Source organism: Thermobia domestica, chromosome 9, assembly GCF_964235325.1.
Source record: "Thermobia domestica chromosome 9, izTheDome1.hap1.1, whole genome shotgun sequence".
NCBI lineage: Eukaryota > Metazoa > Arthropoda > Insecta > Zygentoma > Lepismatidae > Thermobia > Thermobia domestica.
The window spans coordinates 59784236-59803292 of record NC_137462.1 but is presented as its reverse complement, the minus strand read 5'-3'; positions in this window follow the sequence as shown (position 1 = coordinate 59803292).

The following is a 19057-nucleotide window of genomic DNA, read 5'->3' as shown; positions in this document are numbered from 1 at the left end:
CCCGATTCGCCTTATGTGGCACCCTGGGACTTTCACTTGTTTAGAAATCTTGAAAAGTTTCTCGTGGGTTAGCGATTTTTTTCGGATGCAGTGATGAAAAGTACTGTACTAGGATATTTTGCAGTGCTCGAGGAATCATTAAAAAAAAAAAAATGGTATAGAAGTGTTACCGGAGAGGTGGCGTAAATGTATCTCGGTCGGGGGGGATTACGTGGAAAAATAAACCACAACTTATCCAAATATTTTCTAACTTTATAGGTCAAGCCACGAACTTTCCGATCCGTCCCCGTATCTCCAGAGCATAAAATTGGGATATTTTCCCTAAATTTTCCAGCTATATATATATATATATATATATATATATATAGGGTTAAGACACTATATATCGAACACTTAAGGACATTCCTATGAATATTTAATCATTATTTTCTATCAGTGAGGAACAGGGCATTGTTTTAGCGATAAAACTGGAAAAGTGTTATTTATTGGTTGAAACCAACCCTTTATGACAATTATAATTAACAATTTTGAAATTTGAAGAACATTTAAATAGCAAAGTTGTATTACTTCATGTATCGAACGGGTTGTGTTATATATCGATCAACGAAGTTTTATATATTGAAGAGCGGTGTTTAAATATAGAAACAGAATATTTTATTTTTAAACAAGTTCACTTTAAGGATAATATGGATGTAGTTTCATTGTAAACACATTGCAATAACTCTAAAATATAAACTAAGATAGCAGACGTAAAGAGGAATACATATTAAAATGTTCTAAGCTACAAAATGTTTGTTTCATATCGTCAGTATTCAGCACAAAGAGGAGCATCTTACGTTAATCTTTTTGGTTGCCTTTCTTCTTATTCGGTTCTTTCCGGCATTCCTCGCAAGATATTGCATGCACTTTCTTCAACCTAAATTGTTGGGGTTTCTCCGTGACTTCAGGAAGTTTGAGAAACTCTTTTAAAAATCGTCACTACTACTTGAGGAAGGCGAGCATAATAATTCCGAAGCAATCTCATCTTGATGCAATATTTTGACTTGTGAATTTTTACTCCAGTTTTCGAAATGATGGCACCTAGAAGATCCTTCTTGGTTGAAAGTGCGTACATATTTAAGCATTCACTATGCCATGTAAATTCACGATTATCACTTTCTTACTCTTCTTTTCTTCTTCTGAGCTTCAATCATTTGTTGTTTAGTTTTTATCAGCCAATGTAGTTCCCTGTGTCACACTGCACCGGGTTTTAACACTTTTGCAATAAGCATCCAAATCTGAATCACCATCACTCTATTCCTCTTCGTCACGTCTCAGTTTGTCACGGAACATATTAAGAACACGAGGAGGCATGAATTCTTCTACATCATCAAGCACGAACTTCAGTTTTTGATGAGGAGTAGGGAACTTTTGTTGAGATGATGAAGGGGTACTCTAGTCACTCTCTTGCTGTGGTTTTCCCACTGGGATCTTACGAATATCGTCAACACACTTGGTATAGTCCACAGCAGCAGGACTCAATGGATAAAGACCACACTTACGAAATGCGCTTTTCACAATTTCTAGTTTGACGACATCATTACAAAGTTTCTTCAATTGGGGTGCAAAATTTACCTTCGTTACCAAGAGTTTTGATTTTCTAGTCCTAAAGAGCATTCTTCAATGCTCGTTTCAAGGGTGAAAATACGCCTACATCTGCTGGCATTGGGGAAAAGACAATACACCAGTATTCGATGATGGTGACAATATTCACTGACCTGAAGTGATAGATGACTTCTGTGCCCATCAAGAAAGAGAATAACAGGAAATGTGATTTTCTCAGTGTCTAGCCACAAACTAAACCGCTAGAGGTAAATCAAAAATGTTGTAGTCTTCATTCAGCCAGTTTCTGTTTTCTCATAGATCCATAGCTCAGGTACATTCTTCTTCATAATTTGCTTAAGTCGTATGTTGCCGTAGATAATCATGGTTTGGGCGCAATACCCGTCAGCACAGAAATTGCCAAGTACTGTTATGCCCTCTTTTTCTTTAGATGTTGCTGTAATTTGACGCTGTACTTCTCTCACACCGAGGTACTTTCCTGAAACCATGTGGAACAGAAAGTTTGTTTTGTCTGCGTTGAGGATCCTTCTTGGGTCTTCCATTATTGCACTTAATCCCTCAGGTTCAAGATAGCTCTAAAGTTCAGCAAACCAGCCGCGCATTCTCTCTTCCAAAACCGCAGCCCTGCCCTCGCTAGTAGTTTCAACCTTCTTCTGAGATAGACAAGCATGTCTCCCTATAAAACACCTGAATCAAATTTTTCCTGGTCTTCCATGCTTGAACGATGTGCTTCTTCCTAAAGACTGTACAATTTCCTGAACAGTGTCCAGTAAATTACTTTTTTTAAACGGAAATCCTCTCTTTGCCATGTTCATTACCAATTCCGAAATTCCCTCTTCTTCTTGTGGGCACAGGAAGGCTTCCGGCCAAGAGCAATCTCAGACTTCTGACGCCCAGATAATTTATCGTTTAAAGTTGTGATTGGAACCTGGAAGTTTCTCGATGCCTGCCTTTGGGACATCATACCGGACCTCACCTGCTGAATAGCTTGTCAAGGCAGATAACAAATAATGGAATGGTTTCATTTTCTGACAGATTTGATTCTGATTTTGGGGACACCTTCCTTGTTGGGTTTCTTAATTTTGCCCAAATCCTGAGCAGTAGTTAAGGATACTCAACAAAAATGTAAACAATTATTTATGATTAACTTCAACTGGGTTTCTAGTCTATACATTGAGGAGAAGAGCCCGGGTTAGAAGTGTGAAATAATGCGATCAGCACGACGTAAGACCTCGATTAGATAGGCTCTCTTTGACGAAACGTTACTAAAAATGGTAAATCTAAATATTTTTATAACGATTTGAACCCATGAACCATCAGATACAAGGTGGATGGCTTACAATTCATTGTAAAACTCGGTATTCAGTGGAAAAGAAATCAACAACTTAGTTAAATTAATATTTAAATCACCAATAGCCCTTCCAATTACAATAATGTTCGATACAAAAGAACACTTTTCCTTAAAGGAATCTCTTTTATCAAACGGCATTTCGATATTACGAAATGGGTCTCGAATATCGAACATTATTTTCTTTTCCCTTCAAATAAGATGATAGCTGAAAAGTAACATTATAACAAATAAATATACATATATTGATATTAACACATCGTATTATTAAAAGGATACCTTATAATGACACCATCACACAAAGGAAAAAAGATTATTCCTGGGGTGCTGCACCTTACAAAAAATATAGCGATTTCTCCAATCTCCCACCAAAACCAATTATTCGGATTCGAACAATTATTCAAATATTGGAGATGAATATTCGAGCAATTATTCAAATATTGAAAATGAATATTCGAGCAATTGTTCAAATATTGAAAATGAACATTCGGATATTAGAATATTCGAATAACAACAGAAAAAATTCGAATAATTTTAACAGCACTGTAGCAATAGCGATGACTCATGAATCCTGGGCACTACACGAATAATAGAAATGCTTTCCTCACGTGTGATACATCGGAAGAATTTCGGGACGATTCGTGGAGCTACATTCCGAACGTACACTTGAGGAAAAATGAAACAGCAGAAGTGAACCAACAATGTTGCCAAACAAATGGGAAATAACTGGGGAAAAAAGTAGCGCTTAAAGAACTATAACACGAACACCATCAATTAGTATTAAATAGTAACAAACAACAATAAAAATATAAAACAACAACAATAAGAAGAAAAATAAAACGAAACTTAGCGGCAATTTGACAACACTATATACCCTTAGATGTTCTCCGTATAGTGGGAGAGACGACACCGGCAAAAATTTCATGGGTGGGGATTGACGATCGGGACACACCCTCACGTTCTATTGGTTGGTGAAATCGGTAAATTTAGGTTAAGCTTCACGACTCCTCGCGATCACTATAAACTATACTGATAAACTATAAGCGATGATTCCTCTCATTAAAATAAGAGGGGGAAAAGTCCATATAGACCTGTGAGGAAAAGTTAGTAGTTTCAGAGCTACGGTCGTCCAAAAGCGTGGTAAAGATACATTTCAACACACATTATTTCGAAGACGAGAAACCATGGATTGACGGTCCATATCAGCGTAAAGGAAGACATACGCCATTCCAAACTGCATATTTCAGTAGTGTGCAACGGGTGCGCAAGGGATTTTCTATAGAGTATAATTTCCAAACATGTTCCCAACAGGAGTCTCAGATATGCTCTGACTTAATGGTACGTACGTCCAAAATAGGAAAAACGTATTACGTGTATTTGACAATAATGAATATGGAATGTGCCGGCGGGGAGATGGAAGTGTTAGAAACCTCCACTGTTCCTCGTGCTCGGGATAACGTCTGCTGCCATGTACAGGATGTCCATAAAAATACATGTGAGGGAGAGAGTGAAGAGAGAGAATCAAAGTGACATTCAGCCGGTTCGCGAGAACCGGTCGTTAAAATATTTCGAGTTCGCAGAACCGTTTGCTATACCCAGACAAAAGCATACACACGCAAGGCCTAACCAACAGTGAAAGAAAGAAGCCAAACAAATTTGTGAAAACGCCTCTTTATTTTCCCGCTTGATTGCATTGTTCTGAAGGCAAGCAGATTTGAATGAATTCAATTTAATGTGCAGACAGAATTTTGAATACGAATTTCGGAATTTCGTCCGGAATACTGGGACTGGGAGTGCAATGAATATGATACGTATACAATGCCTATTACGTGTGCTACCTATTTGTTTTCGTATGATTCCGATATCTTCATCAGTTCCGGAGATATGTGTCGTCGAAGCAATGTGTACGAAATATTGGTCTTTTCAGCGATATCTCAAACGATTGTTTGCCATGGCTCATACTGTCATTCCTCAAAACATGGCCTTTCTTGGTGGGACATCGTATATATACCAAAAGTAAGGACCGTTTGATGATTTAAAAAAACAGACGCTCGTGCGGAACGACATTTATTGCCAGAAATAGGTGCCTACGGAGCCACTTCAGTTTTTCACATAATCACCATGCCGTTCCAAACATTTTTCGTAACGCTGTACCATCTTCCATAAACCCCCTGAATAGAAGTTTGCCGCCTGCGATTGGAACCAGTTGACAACGACAGTCTTGAGATCCTCCTTTTCAAACCGTTGTCCACCAAGCCACCGTTTCAAATGTAAGAAGAGGATGTAATTGTTGCAGGCAAGGTTGAGACTGTATGGTCAAACAGGTCCTAACAAAAATCTTGAATCTTCTTCCGTGCGTTATCATAAACGAGGATGATTCCGGACGACAGTCGGAAATGGCGTCGATTTTGGAGAGCGTGTCGCAGTACACGTCAGCTGTAACTGTTGTCCCACGTTCCAAGAAATCAACCAACAGGACGCCCTTGTCGTCCCGAAAGACGGTAGCCATTAGTTTGGTACTCGAGTGCGGCGATTGCTTAAACGTTTTTGGTTTGGAGGAACCTGAATGGCGCCACTGCATGGACTGTTGTTTGGATTCGCCATTGGTGTACAAGATCCACGCAGGCCCGTCGCCAGCCCAAAAATGTAGGGTGGCCCAGTAGAAGTTAGGGGGCCCGACCCAACCATATTATAGTTCATTTGCAAGCCTACCATGAAAATTTTAGGGGGCCTAGCCCCCTAACCCCCGTGGATACGCGCCTGTATCCATGTCTCGTCGCCTGCCACAATATGGGAAAACAAATCATCTCCTTGTTTTCGATAGCGATCCAAACACTGACGGGCACTGCACATTTGTTGCTCTTTGTGCTGGTCCATTAGCATTTTTGGCACACACCTTGCACTCAACTTCTGACATCCAAGCGTTTCTGTGACAATCCTGCAGATGGTGATTCGTGCAACGTGGAGAAAGTAATGAGCCAGAGCACTGATCGTCAATTCCCAATTATTTCGCACTTTTTGGTTCACTTCCTCCATGAAGTTATCCGTCTGAACACTAGGCCTGCAACTCCGATCTTGATCGTGCACGTTGGTGCGACCATTTTGAAACTCGAGAAAACAATTTGCGAACCTTTTCTGCACTCATTACTGTAGGCTCATACACTTGGCACAAATTCCCAAAGGATATCAGCAGCAGAAGTTCCTTGTGCAAGCAAAAATCGTACCACACCGCGCACTTCACAACTAGCGGAAGAAACAATTCTCGTGGCCATTGCGATCTGCCTTCCATTGCTCCCAAACTCCTACTGATGCAAGACAACAACTGCGGTGGCTTCGTCAATAGTCCGTCGTTGGCGCAACATACGTGAAATTGTGTTGCGGCCTACACCCATTTCACTATACGTCAACGGCCTTACTTCTGAAATATCCTTTGTGTGTATATATATATATATATATATATATATGCAGGGGTTGACAAAAAATCTAAAAACACTTCATATAGGACACGTAAGTTTAGCCCTCCACTGTACAACACATATTGCGGTTACCGATCATTCTTTGTTTTCAATGTGTCATGTGGACCTTCCTCTTCCGTCAGCAGTTACCAGTTTACCTATGTGTGTTCTGGTGTGAAAGTGATGCGGTAAAATGGGCGACCTGACAGACTTCCAAAGAGGCATGATCGTTGGTGCCCGTCTGGTTGGAGCTTCAGTGGCAACAGTGGCGAACATTGTGGGGGTATCGAAAGGCACTATGTCCAATGTCACGAGGGCATACACAATTCATGGGCAAACGTCGTTTGCAAAGCACAACAGTGGTCGAAAGTCAATCCTGTCAGATAGGGACCGGAAGGCATTAAAAACGGATTGTAGCAGCTAAAAAAAAAGACCACTGCAATGAAAATTACGTCTGAACTCAATTCCGGCCTACAGAACCCGGTTTCATCGAAAACAGTGCGACGGGAACTTCATAAAATAAAAATTCATGGCAGGACCACTATCGCCAAACCCCTGGTCATAGCAGTAAATGCGAAGAGGCGTATCCAGTGGTGCAAGGACCACAAGGCGTGGATTCATGAGCAGTAGAAAGACATAATGTGGTCCGATGAATCGACCTTCCCCTTGTTTCCAACAACCGGTCGTGTTTACGTATGGAGAACACCGTCGCAGGCCTAGGATACAGACTGTCTGCTCCCAACTGTAAAGCATTTCTGTTACAGTATGGGCAGTAATATCGTGGTTTTCTGTAGGTCCCATCATAGTCCTGCATGGAATGATGAATGCTAAGGCGTATGAGGCTATTTTGGGGGACCAAGTTCTACCCATGGCCCAAATATTGTTCCCTGATGGTGATGGCATCTACCAAGATGACTTGGCACCCTGTCACGCTGCAAAAACGGTAAAATCATGGTTAGAAGAGCATGACCAGGAGCTATCACACCTCCTCTGGGTCCCACAATCACCAGATCTGAACATCATTGAGCCATTGTAGTCTGAGTTAGAAAGGCGTGTTCGATCTCATTACCCTCCACCAACATCCCTTAAGGAACTGGAGCATGTTTTGGAGGAACAATGGTACAAAATTCCACATACCACGATTCAGGAACTGTATACGTCCATTCCACGTCGGATCCAAGCTGTTTTGGACGCAAATGGAGGCCCACACCATACTAGATTGATTTTCACAGTTTTGCAAACGTTTTAGATTTTTTTGGCCAACTCCTATATATATATATATATATATATATATATATATATATATATATATATATATATATATATATATATATATATATATATATATATATATCAGTTGCGTGGCGTGGTATTCCGAAGTGGGGATGCCAAAGTTAGTCACTTGCACGACACAATACTATTGCAATCAGCAATACATAGCTATTCCGAGGGGAAATATAGGGTTATGAAAAATTTAGAAGGGAGGCCTCCCTAATTGGTGGCCTAGTGGGACATACAGAAGCAAATGCGTGGATTAGGGTAGCAGCCAATAAGCAATTGTCTCAGCTTCTTCTTGCCACTACCGTTGTGACGAGAAAACTCGACCCCACTGTTGTATAAACATTGTGTCCAGTATAGTTCCCTTGGGCAGCTTGTTTCTCCCCATACCATACTTCAATCTCGTTGTTGAAAAAGTCGCCCCTACAAATTTGTCATCTTGGGTCCGGAACTCAGGCCTCCATTCGTGAATATGGGCCTGAGTGTATACGTATATCATTTGTAGATACAAATAGAAAGTACTTAAACCAACTGTGGGGGCCTGTTTCTGCGTATGTATTTCGTTGTCAGATATCCAGATACTGAAGGCAGTTGAGTAAATCTGTCTTCAACATTCGGGGGACTGGTAAGACCGTTTCCATATTTTTTAAAAAAGCGATGTTCAAATATTTATGAAGTTGAAAAACAATGCTGTGGAGGATCAGGGGAGCAGAGTTGTCTTCATCATTGGGAGAAGGGCATATCTGAGGCTTTTTTCTGGGGGAGGGGACATGAGATTCAAATTACAGTAGATGAATCTGATTTCTGAGGTGAACCTGTTGTAGGCGATGGAGATGAAATTGTAGTACATATCAGTATTAAAAATCAGTACCGTGAACACATTCTGTAATCTGAATACATGCACATTTATAATTGATATGTTTCTACTTATGCATCCACAATGATTCAAATTAAAATTTTAGGACACTTGTTTTGTAATAATATAAATAATGATTTCCCCAAAAGTATGGAAGAAAATCAACTATGTATGGCGCAACAATACTATTATTTGAGCAAAATTATGATGATCACAATACAGGAATTAAACAAATAGTTGAAAATAGGCTAACAATAATTAATGACAATGAAATATTAAAGAATACAATTTTTAAAAAATTAAACAAGTCAAGGTACATCAACTTCATCTCACTTTCCTTTGTGGCAGTCGCATATAAATCTTCACAATTTCAAATTGGATTATTAGGAAACACAGTCCCATTGTTCCACGATTGGAGGGGACATGTTCCCCTCATCTCCCCGGGATATGTGCCAGTGATTGAAGGGCTTAAACAATCTTTGCGAGGGGCGAGCAGTGCTGGCTCTCTTGACTTACCAGATCGGTAATCGTGATTCTACAGAATGCTTTATGTTTATGCTTGTGTGTGTGAGCTCTCTCAAAGAGTTTCTGGCAACGCCACTTGACATATTGTATATTTATGAAGAAGATTAATAATTTGCCTTTAATTACGATTACAATTACGATGCATTTCACTACGATTAAAGCATAACTATTCTTATACTATTATTTACATAACCGACTTGCTTCAAAAAGACAATTAACCATCAATTTCTGTTTTGTTCTATCTCCTTGATAGCGCTCGTACGTTCTGTACAGAAACTATAGCTTAGTTCAAAATAGATAGAGTTGGAAATACTTGAATATGCCAGCGTATATCTAAAGCAAAATGTAGAGTTGCAGGGATGTGAAAGGAAGTTGTTGGGCATGCGCATTCGACAGAGAGCAGACGAAAACCCCGTTGGTTGCAGTAGGCCTGGAAGCCCAAGGAACATAGCATCCGACAAGAGAAAAGACAGAAAATGTGCATCTGAGTGACGCGCATGCGTAGGTTCTGCTTGCCACAGTAAGGCGAGACGGTGAGAGAGCGCACCCAGAAGATTGCAGTAGGAATAATTGTGATAATAACAAACAATTTATATATAATGAAATTCGTATTTTTTTCTTATTAACAGGGGATGCCGGGCATACCGGCGTTCCCTTACGCTACGCCGCTGATATATATATATATATATATATATATATATATATATATATATATATATATATATATATATATATAGAGAGAGAGAGAGAGAGAGAGAGAGAGAGAGAATAGTACCACTGGATATACAGTATACATTGCGCATATACTCTTATTTTCTGACCTGACCCTGTGGAACCTGTGCCCTTCACTTTTTTCCCTCTCTGACACGTTTTCCGGTCACAGGTTTAGAGGCCCCCACCTTCCCAATCCTTTGCTTTCAGTCCAGCAGACGGTACCTGTATTCCCTCCTGACCTTTATCTAAATATACGGACAGTTACAGTTACGGGTGTCCAAATATATGCTGTTCAGGCTAAAGGAGCAGATGATTGATGAAAGTGAATGATTATGAAATAAAATTTTTGTGTTCTCCTATCGGGAATAGAACCCGGGACCACGTGGACTGAAGCCACACAGTCAACCACTTTTATTTTTTTTTAAAAAAAAGAAAAAGTCAACTGATTAATCGGACATTCCTCAGCAACTTTATCTCTTCAATTATTTAATTTAACATTTTTCTCCATTAATCTTTAAGGACAGAAAACGTACAGTAACACCGAGGACAGCTAAACTTTCAATGGCTCTCCCACTGGGAATCGAACCTGGGTTCAAATGCGCACACGCTAGCTACTAGACCATGGTTGGAGCGTACTACTCGACCGATGATGAGAATTTGACTAATGTGGAAATAAGATTATCCATATGTTACAATATTCGCTTTAGACTCTCCTAACTCCTATACCCTTTGATGTCTGCTGCTCTTGTCAGATTTCGTATTTTTAAGGTCGGTCAGTACTTTACGAATATTTATACCTAGGTGTATATGGTGTGTGTGTGTATATACATATATATGTGTGTGTATGTGTATATACATATATATAGTACTAGACTAAAGAAAAAGACTTCAAAAAGTTATCAAATACGGAAGAACCGAAACTAATTCATACTTAATATACAATACGTAGCTCTGGGTATTACAATTTTTACACGCTTGTTTAAAGTAATTGCAGGTATTTGTGAGACGTGAGACTGAAATCCAAATCATATTATTTACCTGAAAGTTTATTATTATTAATACATTCTTGTTTCAAGCTAATTCTTGAAATGCTAGTATTTAGATTTAGAATAAAGGAGCTATTCCAAAAGTGCCCAACTTTTCCGTTTGCGTTGCGCGCATACAATTTGGTGCTTGAAGAGGTCGTGGCCTAAGACCTTCACATATCAAGAATAGTGGCCATAGCTAAGTGGGAACATGACCAAAAAGGTTCAACAATACAATGGATATGCCCTAAGGCGCGCATGTTTTTGACGTATTTTGTTTATATTGCCCAAAAGAGGGGACGCGCTCCAATGAGGTTTTATGGGAGTGAGATTATACATTGAGCTCAACAAGCACTGAATTTCATCGCCTGAGGAAGAGGGAAACAAAGCGGCTCAAATTGAGGGGAAATACCATCTCCGATGCTCAGACTATCCTGATATGAGGCAAACACCTTAACTTATTCGCGGACATATCCACTCAAGGCACAGTAATCGGTTAAAGTATTGCACTTTCGTTTTATACTTTCTTGCTCGGGAAGGGGACGATTGCATTATAGGATATTTTTGTCAATGTGGAAATGGGGCATGGACAGTTGGATGTTGTGTCCATGTCATGCTCATTATTTGTTACTTAGGAATGGGTAAAGGAATTGCAGCACGTCCGAAGACATCTGCATTCTTGGATGATTTATTTTGTTCACAAGAAGACAGATCTAGGTTCTTGGGCCATAACGATAAACCATTCTTGTCAGAGGTTGAGGAAATCGACAATTGAACCCTTTTGCATACTTATGTGAAACACATTGCGTCGTAGATAATAATTACCTCAATTACCTGAGCGGTTCTGGGAGTAAGGGAAACCTTGTACTTCAACTCAGGTAACACATCAATCATTTTGTACCTTTCAATACCACATGTTACGCTAGTACAATGCAAGGGCGCCGATTTCTCTGTAACTTTGGGGGGGGGGCATTCATAAAAAAATACATATAACAATACATATAACAAAAAAATAATATAAAATACATATTTATAAAAATACAGGGGGCCCGGGCCCCGGCCCCCCAGGATCAGCGCCCTTGGTACAATGATCATTTTTTCTGTGAACATCCTTTTTTTGATATGTTGCATAATGTGCGAAATCCTAAGTGCCATTCAATTCCACTTATTTAATCTATAGTAATATCACTCAGCGGGAATACGACACACGGTAACGGTATTCTCTTTCGAGAGGTTTGCCTCATATCAAGCCAGTCTGAGCATCGGAGATGGTATACCCCCTTGGTATACGTTCCCTGAATTTGAGCCGATTTATTTCCGTGTTCCGCAGGCTCGAGTGCGATAAAATTCACAGTGCTTGTAGAGCTCAATGTGTAGTCTCACTTCCATAAAACCTTATCTTTTGGGAGATATAAACAAAATAAATCAAGAACATGCGTGCCTTATGGGCAGCATTTCCATTGTATTGTTGACCCATTTTTGGCCATATTCCCGCTTAGCTATGGCCACCATTCTTTACGTGTGAATGCCACCTATGCCACTTCCTCCTCCTACATCAAATTGTATGCGAGACGCAAACGGGAAAAATTGGGCACTTGTGGAACAGCTCCTTAAAAGTGGTCTTGACTTATTTTAACTTTTTAGTATTAATTTTCGAAAGTAAGTCACTATTATGAAAGTCATTAACAGTCAACTTATATAAGAATACTTGGTCAGCCACTACCCGCCTTTCGAATAAACTGTTCCATGAAACTCAATCAACAATCTTCTATAAAAGATTCTGTTTGAAGTTGCAGACACGTAATTTTATATATATATATATATATATATATATATATATATATATATATATATATATATATATATATATATATATATATATATATATATATATATATATACACAGGGCCGAATTTTCTTAGGGGTGTGCACCAATATCTAATAAAACAACCAATCACACTGAAACTCTTCAAAATGACATGCGACAATATTCTTTACCCCTGACAATGCTGATACATAGAACGGGGGAGGGGGTATTTTAAAGAGGGTCGCAAGTGATATGCAGGAAAAAATGTTGTCTCCTCCAGACTTCCGTTTTCTTCCTTACTTGACAAATGTTATATTGTTTTGCTTGGTGAATCCCTTTCGTTCAACCTTCAGAAAATCGACTTAAACTATTGCTTTTACAAGGCTCTGCTTTCTTTTAAGCCACAAACGAAAAAATAATGGCAGAAAGTTTTGGAAAGTGTTGCTACTTTCACTGCTAGTTTCTCATTTTAAATAGTGTATATTTATAACGAAGAGGGATGCACGTGCATCAGTGCACCCTTAAATCCGGCCACACACACACACACACACACACACATATATATATATATATATATATATATATATATATATATATATATATATATATATATATAGGCTTTCTCAGGATGAAAAGGCAATATTTTGGGAAATGGTAGTATGGGCGATTCTAAGCAAAAAAGCTCATATGAACATAGGTCCTAATCTCAACGGTTTGAGAGCTACAGGTTGTGAAACATTTTTTACTTTATATTGATTATTGCTCACCCTGTAGTTATTCTACAAAGATGGTATATAACGGATTTCAAATGTGATGAAATGCTCTTTCCAATGATATGCAATATGTGGCAGTGGTATCTTTGGAAGAGAAGTTATTGAGGGATATTTTGAAATCAGTGTTGCCATTTAATTTCTTTAAATAACCTTAACTTTCTAAAATTTCCCTCAATAGCTTCCTTTCCGAAGACAACACTGCCATATGCTGCATGCCTTACAACCTGTAGCTCTCAAACCATTGAGATTAGGACCAATGTTCATATGAACTTTTTTGCTTAGAATCACTCATACTACCATTTCCCAAAATATTGTCCCTTCCTCCTGGGACAACCTGTATATTAAAATATAATAATTTATATAATAATATTATATAAAAACGGAGAAACCTTTTGTTAACTTGTTCAATTCTCGCCAATATGCGATTTATTAATAAATGACCAAACAACCGATCCATATTCAAATCGAGATCTATTATTACTATAAAAAAAATAATTTAAGGACAAATGTACAGGTATTATCAAACTTCATTGAATCCCAAATTATAAACTCTAACTGTTTACATGAATTAGATGGACCAAGAAAGTTCTTATTACCTCTTACCAAGAATGAGTCCAAAGGTGAACTTTGAACCTGGTGATAACCTATATGTTTCCTGACAGGTTGTCGAGAAAACCCCAAAACAAGTTTTAATTTCTTTGCCCGTAAGTGACCCAACCCCTTCAGAGTTGGAAAAATATATAGCAACTTGGCCTATATGTCCTATACGTATCAAAGTGCTCCGCATCAGTAGTAGATTAAGAATATAATACGCACCACGCAATTATATCCTATATCAAGGTAATAAAACCCTATATCAAGAAGTTGATTATTTCACACTTATCTTAGTGGACGTACAGAGTTGAGAAAAGCATAGCCATAATATCCAGTCAACAACAAGTCATTTGATATTACAACTAATGTGACTCATTGTTATGACTAGATGTGACACAATAGGTATGTTTCAATTTCTATATATTTTACTCGATTTCACCTATATACGTTGTCACAGGGATGCATTCGAGTCGAGTCGAGACAGAGTTTTCCTGACAAAATTCGAGTCGAGACACAGCTCATCCAATAGAAAAATATATGTTTTTCGAGTCGAGACATCACTTTTACAGCACATTTTCGAGTCGAGACAGTCTCAAATCTTGTCTCGTGCGCATCCCTAGTTGTCAGATCAGTACGTTCATTATATATTTGTTAAATGTTTACTAAGTCACATCGTACAAAACCGTTCATTTATTTTTGAGTTACTAATTAGATGAAAACTAGTCTTGGTGGTTTACCGCTGCTGCTCATTTACTCGATCCGGAGAGCTCTTTCCTTGTAGCTATTATAGACCCAATTGGTCACCCTTCAGGATTTAAGCCGTCTAGCGACGACAAGGGTAGCATAATGAGAGGAAAGAAAGTTCCGACGGATTTTTTTTTTTTTTTTCGGAGCTTGGCTTTCGTTTTTGGTTATGTGAGTTCCACGTAAGTCGCACTGTTTCACTATCACTCTACGGCAGCGTTTCCCAACCTTTTTCAACTTGCGGCACACTAAAGATTAACTTAAATTCTCGCGGCACACTCAGATATTATTATTATTATTATTATTATTATTATTATTATTATTATTATTATTATTATTATTATTATTATTATTATTACAGTATAACCCCTCAAATCCGAACTAATTGGGGCTGAAGCCTGTTCGGATTTCGGGGGATTCGGATTACCCTGAAAATAATATTACGTACTTATTTCGTCACTGAATTGGTGGTAAAACAACGACTGAGGTTAGACAGGGTGGCCCAGTGGTCGAAAGGGCACTGACCTTGACTGGCGGGTGTACACTCATGTCCAAAATGATTGTCGCATATCTATAACTGTCTTCTTGTAAGAATATAATTTGATAATGATTTAGAATAAGCATTAAGTCTAAAAATGTTAAAACCTTTTAAAAAAACTAAATTTGTGTGATTAAATCTATTTTTTTTTTTCATTTTCCAGCTGTAGTTTTTTTTTTTTTTTCCTCCTGAGAACGTGTTCGGATTTGCCGGGTTTTCGGATTTCCGGGGTTCGGATTTGAGGGATTGTACTGTATTTGTAAATATGAAATACCGTGGTAATTTTTATCTGTGATTACTGATCATCTTCTCACAGAGATCCAAGCTCGATCAGTTTTTCTCCCGTGGTAAATCATTATGCTTATTTTTCATTCTAACTTAAAAATAGAAAACAATTGCAATGGAACATAGGGCTCTTTTTGTTTTTAATACACTTTCTTCTTCGAAAACTGTATTCATCCTTTCACTAAGAAGGAATATCACTCAATAATGAACGAACAAAATAAATGTCTTGCACTTTTAAAACAAATATAGATAATTGTATGAATGTTGGTTTGTCGAAAGGATTGAATGATATTTTAAAATTTCAAAGTTACGAAATAAACTGCAACAATAAAGAAGCAGCACTGATGATAACAATGATAACAAATACTTTTATTCAACATTAAAAATATACAGAAAAGTAACACAGTATGAAACTTACGTACAAACTTATAATTTATTAACGTGATTAATATGTTACATTTTTTACAAAAATATTATATGAAGGTTAAAATTGTTCAATAATAGTTGTAATGTAACAATTTTTCAATCATATCTATTGAAGGTTACAATTGTTTAATAATAATATATGAAGTTTAGAATGTTTTTTTTTTAAAAAAAAAAAAGTAAAACAAGTTGGTGCACGAAACAAAATTAATGTACAACTTGAGCTTGATGATCTTTCATAATCATCTTCAATTGGGAGTTGATAAACATACTCTCATATCGCGTTCCGGAGTTAACATTTGTGTCTTGTTCTTACACTTGACTGTATTCATAGCAGAAAATCCTGCTTCCTTAAGTAGCATGTAGGAAAGGGAATAAGACCTTTCACAGCCTTGTAGAAATAGCTGGATGTTCGCTCCGGAGAGAAATCGAGAATGATGCCATGTCTTACTGTGAAGCTTCAAACCTTGGTCATTCCTCACATCGACCAATTCACTTTCTTCCCGGATATTTAATTGACTGTAGGACAGAAGGCGCAAAGGTGTCCGTCACCTAGTCAAAAGAACTCAATTAAAGTGTAGAGAAATATTTCTCCACATTGGTACACAAGAAAGATAATGTGTCTGAAATAAGTGTTGAGAGGTTTGTGTCAATTTTACAGCACTTTGTAAGCTCAAACATGTCACATTTGCTTTGTTTTCTAATTATGTTCTCGCAAAACGAGAGTTTCTCCCTAAATGAACAGATTTTGTCACTTGAGGTTATGATCAGAAAAATAAACACACTGCTGAACAAGACTGCACTTATTTAATATAAAAAAACATTTATACGTCACGTTTCGATCTTCTAGCCAAGATCTTCATCAGACGTACACTCTCGAGACGTACGACGTACATCAGACATCAGACGTACATCAGACGTACGAGACGTACGACGTACATCAGACATCAGACGTACATCAGACGTACGAGTCTCTAGAGTGTACGTCTGATGAAGATCTTGGCTAGAAGATCGAAACGTGACGTATAAATGTGTTTTTTATATTAAATAAGTGCAGTCTTGTTCAGCAGTGTGTTTATTTTTCTGATTTTATTCGCAAGACGTTGACTATGATTGTGTGTCAGTGAGGTTATGATATTTTAGTTTTTTTCCTGCATGCTTTTGTTTAACGCATTCAGTGTTTGGAATATATCGGTAAGAAAAGCAAATTCACTACACCAAGAATCATCACTTAAAAAAAATCAACATATTCCACTTTCTTCTGACAAAGAATAGAAGTTGTTGTTTTTAAAGTGCACAAAATCTTGACAATACGAGGCCACGAGACAACCACCTCACTTCTGTGTAAATAAGCAACTGCGTGTATTCAAAATCCATCGCAGAACATAGATTTGAAAATAATCTTGTTTTAAGAGACCTTGTTCTTATGCAATTAACCATTTTTACCACTAGATTTAATATTTCTGCTATAGAATTAATAATTTTGTTTCGAGTTCCTCGCGGCACACCGGTTGGGAAACGCTGCTCTACGGCGTGATAGTGAAGTAGGGGTAGGAGGTCATCTGCTTTCCTGTGTAGTTCAAATAGGGGTATGACGCTGGAAATTGAGAGGTTCCATCATGGCGAAATTAAAATACCTCTAATTTTACAGTAATTATGTGATATCTTCAAACAGATAAAAGATCATCGAAAAATGGAACAAGAGCTCGCTAGACAATATCATTTTACGTGAGATATCGTTATCACGACTCACTTATCTGCTTTCGATTTCCAACCATTTAGAAAGTAGGCAAATTATTTTCACGTTTCTAAATGGCTGCAAACGGAGAACAACTAGATGACTTGTGATAACGGTACCTCATGTAAAATAGTATAGACTGAAATAGTGTGACGTCACATCCTTTTCGTTGCCATGGTGATCGCAGTTTTTTTTTTTTCTAAACATGGCCTAAGAACCTAAGTACAAAGCGAAAACAGTGACGTATTAACTTCTGGATTACAAACATTAGATTAAAAGAAACATATGTATATGTAAAAAAACAAACAAAAAAAATCCAATGAATGAAACTACATAAAGGAAAAGCAAGCAATTTGGTAAATAATATGATAAAATATGACAACCGTTGAAACCGAAATGTTTCCCCTGATATCGCAGATTTTGTGTATTTGTTGCTTATTATTGGATATTAAATTTAAATAATTCTGGGAAATCTTTATTTAGTACCATCAGTATAACACATTACATTGCATATGTGTAGACCTACAGAATTAGTGTTTAAAACTTAACCGATCAGAAATTGGTCCAGATTGAAAATTCTCAGGACACATATGGCTACAAGCTTAGTGTCCTTTTTTGTTTCTTTATTTTGTATCCAATGTAACTCATATTTTAAAGCGTGGGTGTAAAAAATCTGAATGCGCCCATTAATTAACATTATTTTCATTATTTTCAAACTGGACAGTGATTTTTACTTGTAGATAAATAGTATATTTGTTCTATTTTCATTGTGCCGACAGCTCGTCAGTCTGTATCTTTGCTTTTACAAACCGGAGTTTTTACACTGCGTATAATTGCTTTTGTTCATTATGCATTACATGGTAATGGCGCTGCCATTTCTTATGGAGTTTCTATCTTATCACTTTACGTAGAGGTGTGGTCCTTGTAGAAAAAGGTTCCTTAGATGTTACTTCATGAATTACTGGATTTCACTCGTAAATTTTTCTAAATAGTGGCCCCATATTCTTAATGTGTTCCTTTTCTTACTAACTTTACTTTGTCTTCAAAATATTTTTCAATTATCTAATTAACTGTCTGTCATTATTAACAGCAGACTTAACAGTATTCCTTTGGATTCATGCATTTGTTTAGAAAAAAAACATGGCGATCACCATGGTAACGAGGAGGAAATGACGACATAACTATTTCAGTCTGTTGTCTAGGGCACTCTTGTTCCACATTTCTATTATCTTTTATTTACTTGAAGATATCATATAATTACTGTAAAATTAGCGGTACTTTAATTTCGCAGTAATTAGGCCTTTTAAGAGCTGGAGTAGAGGAGCAGATTGATAATTATGATTAAAGGTACC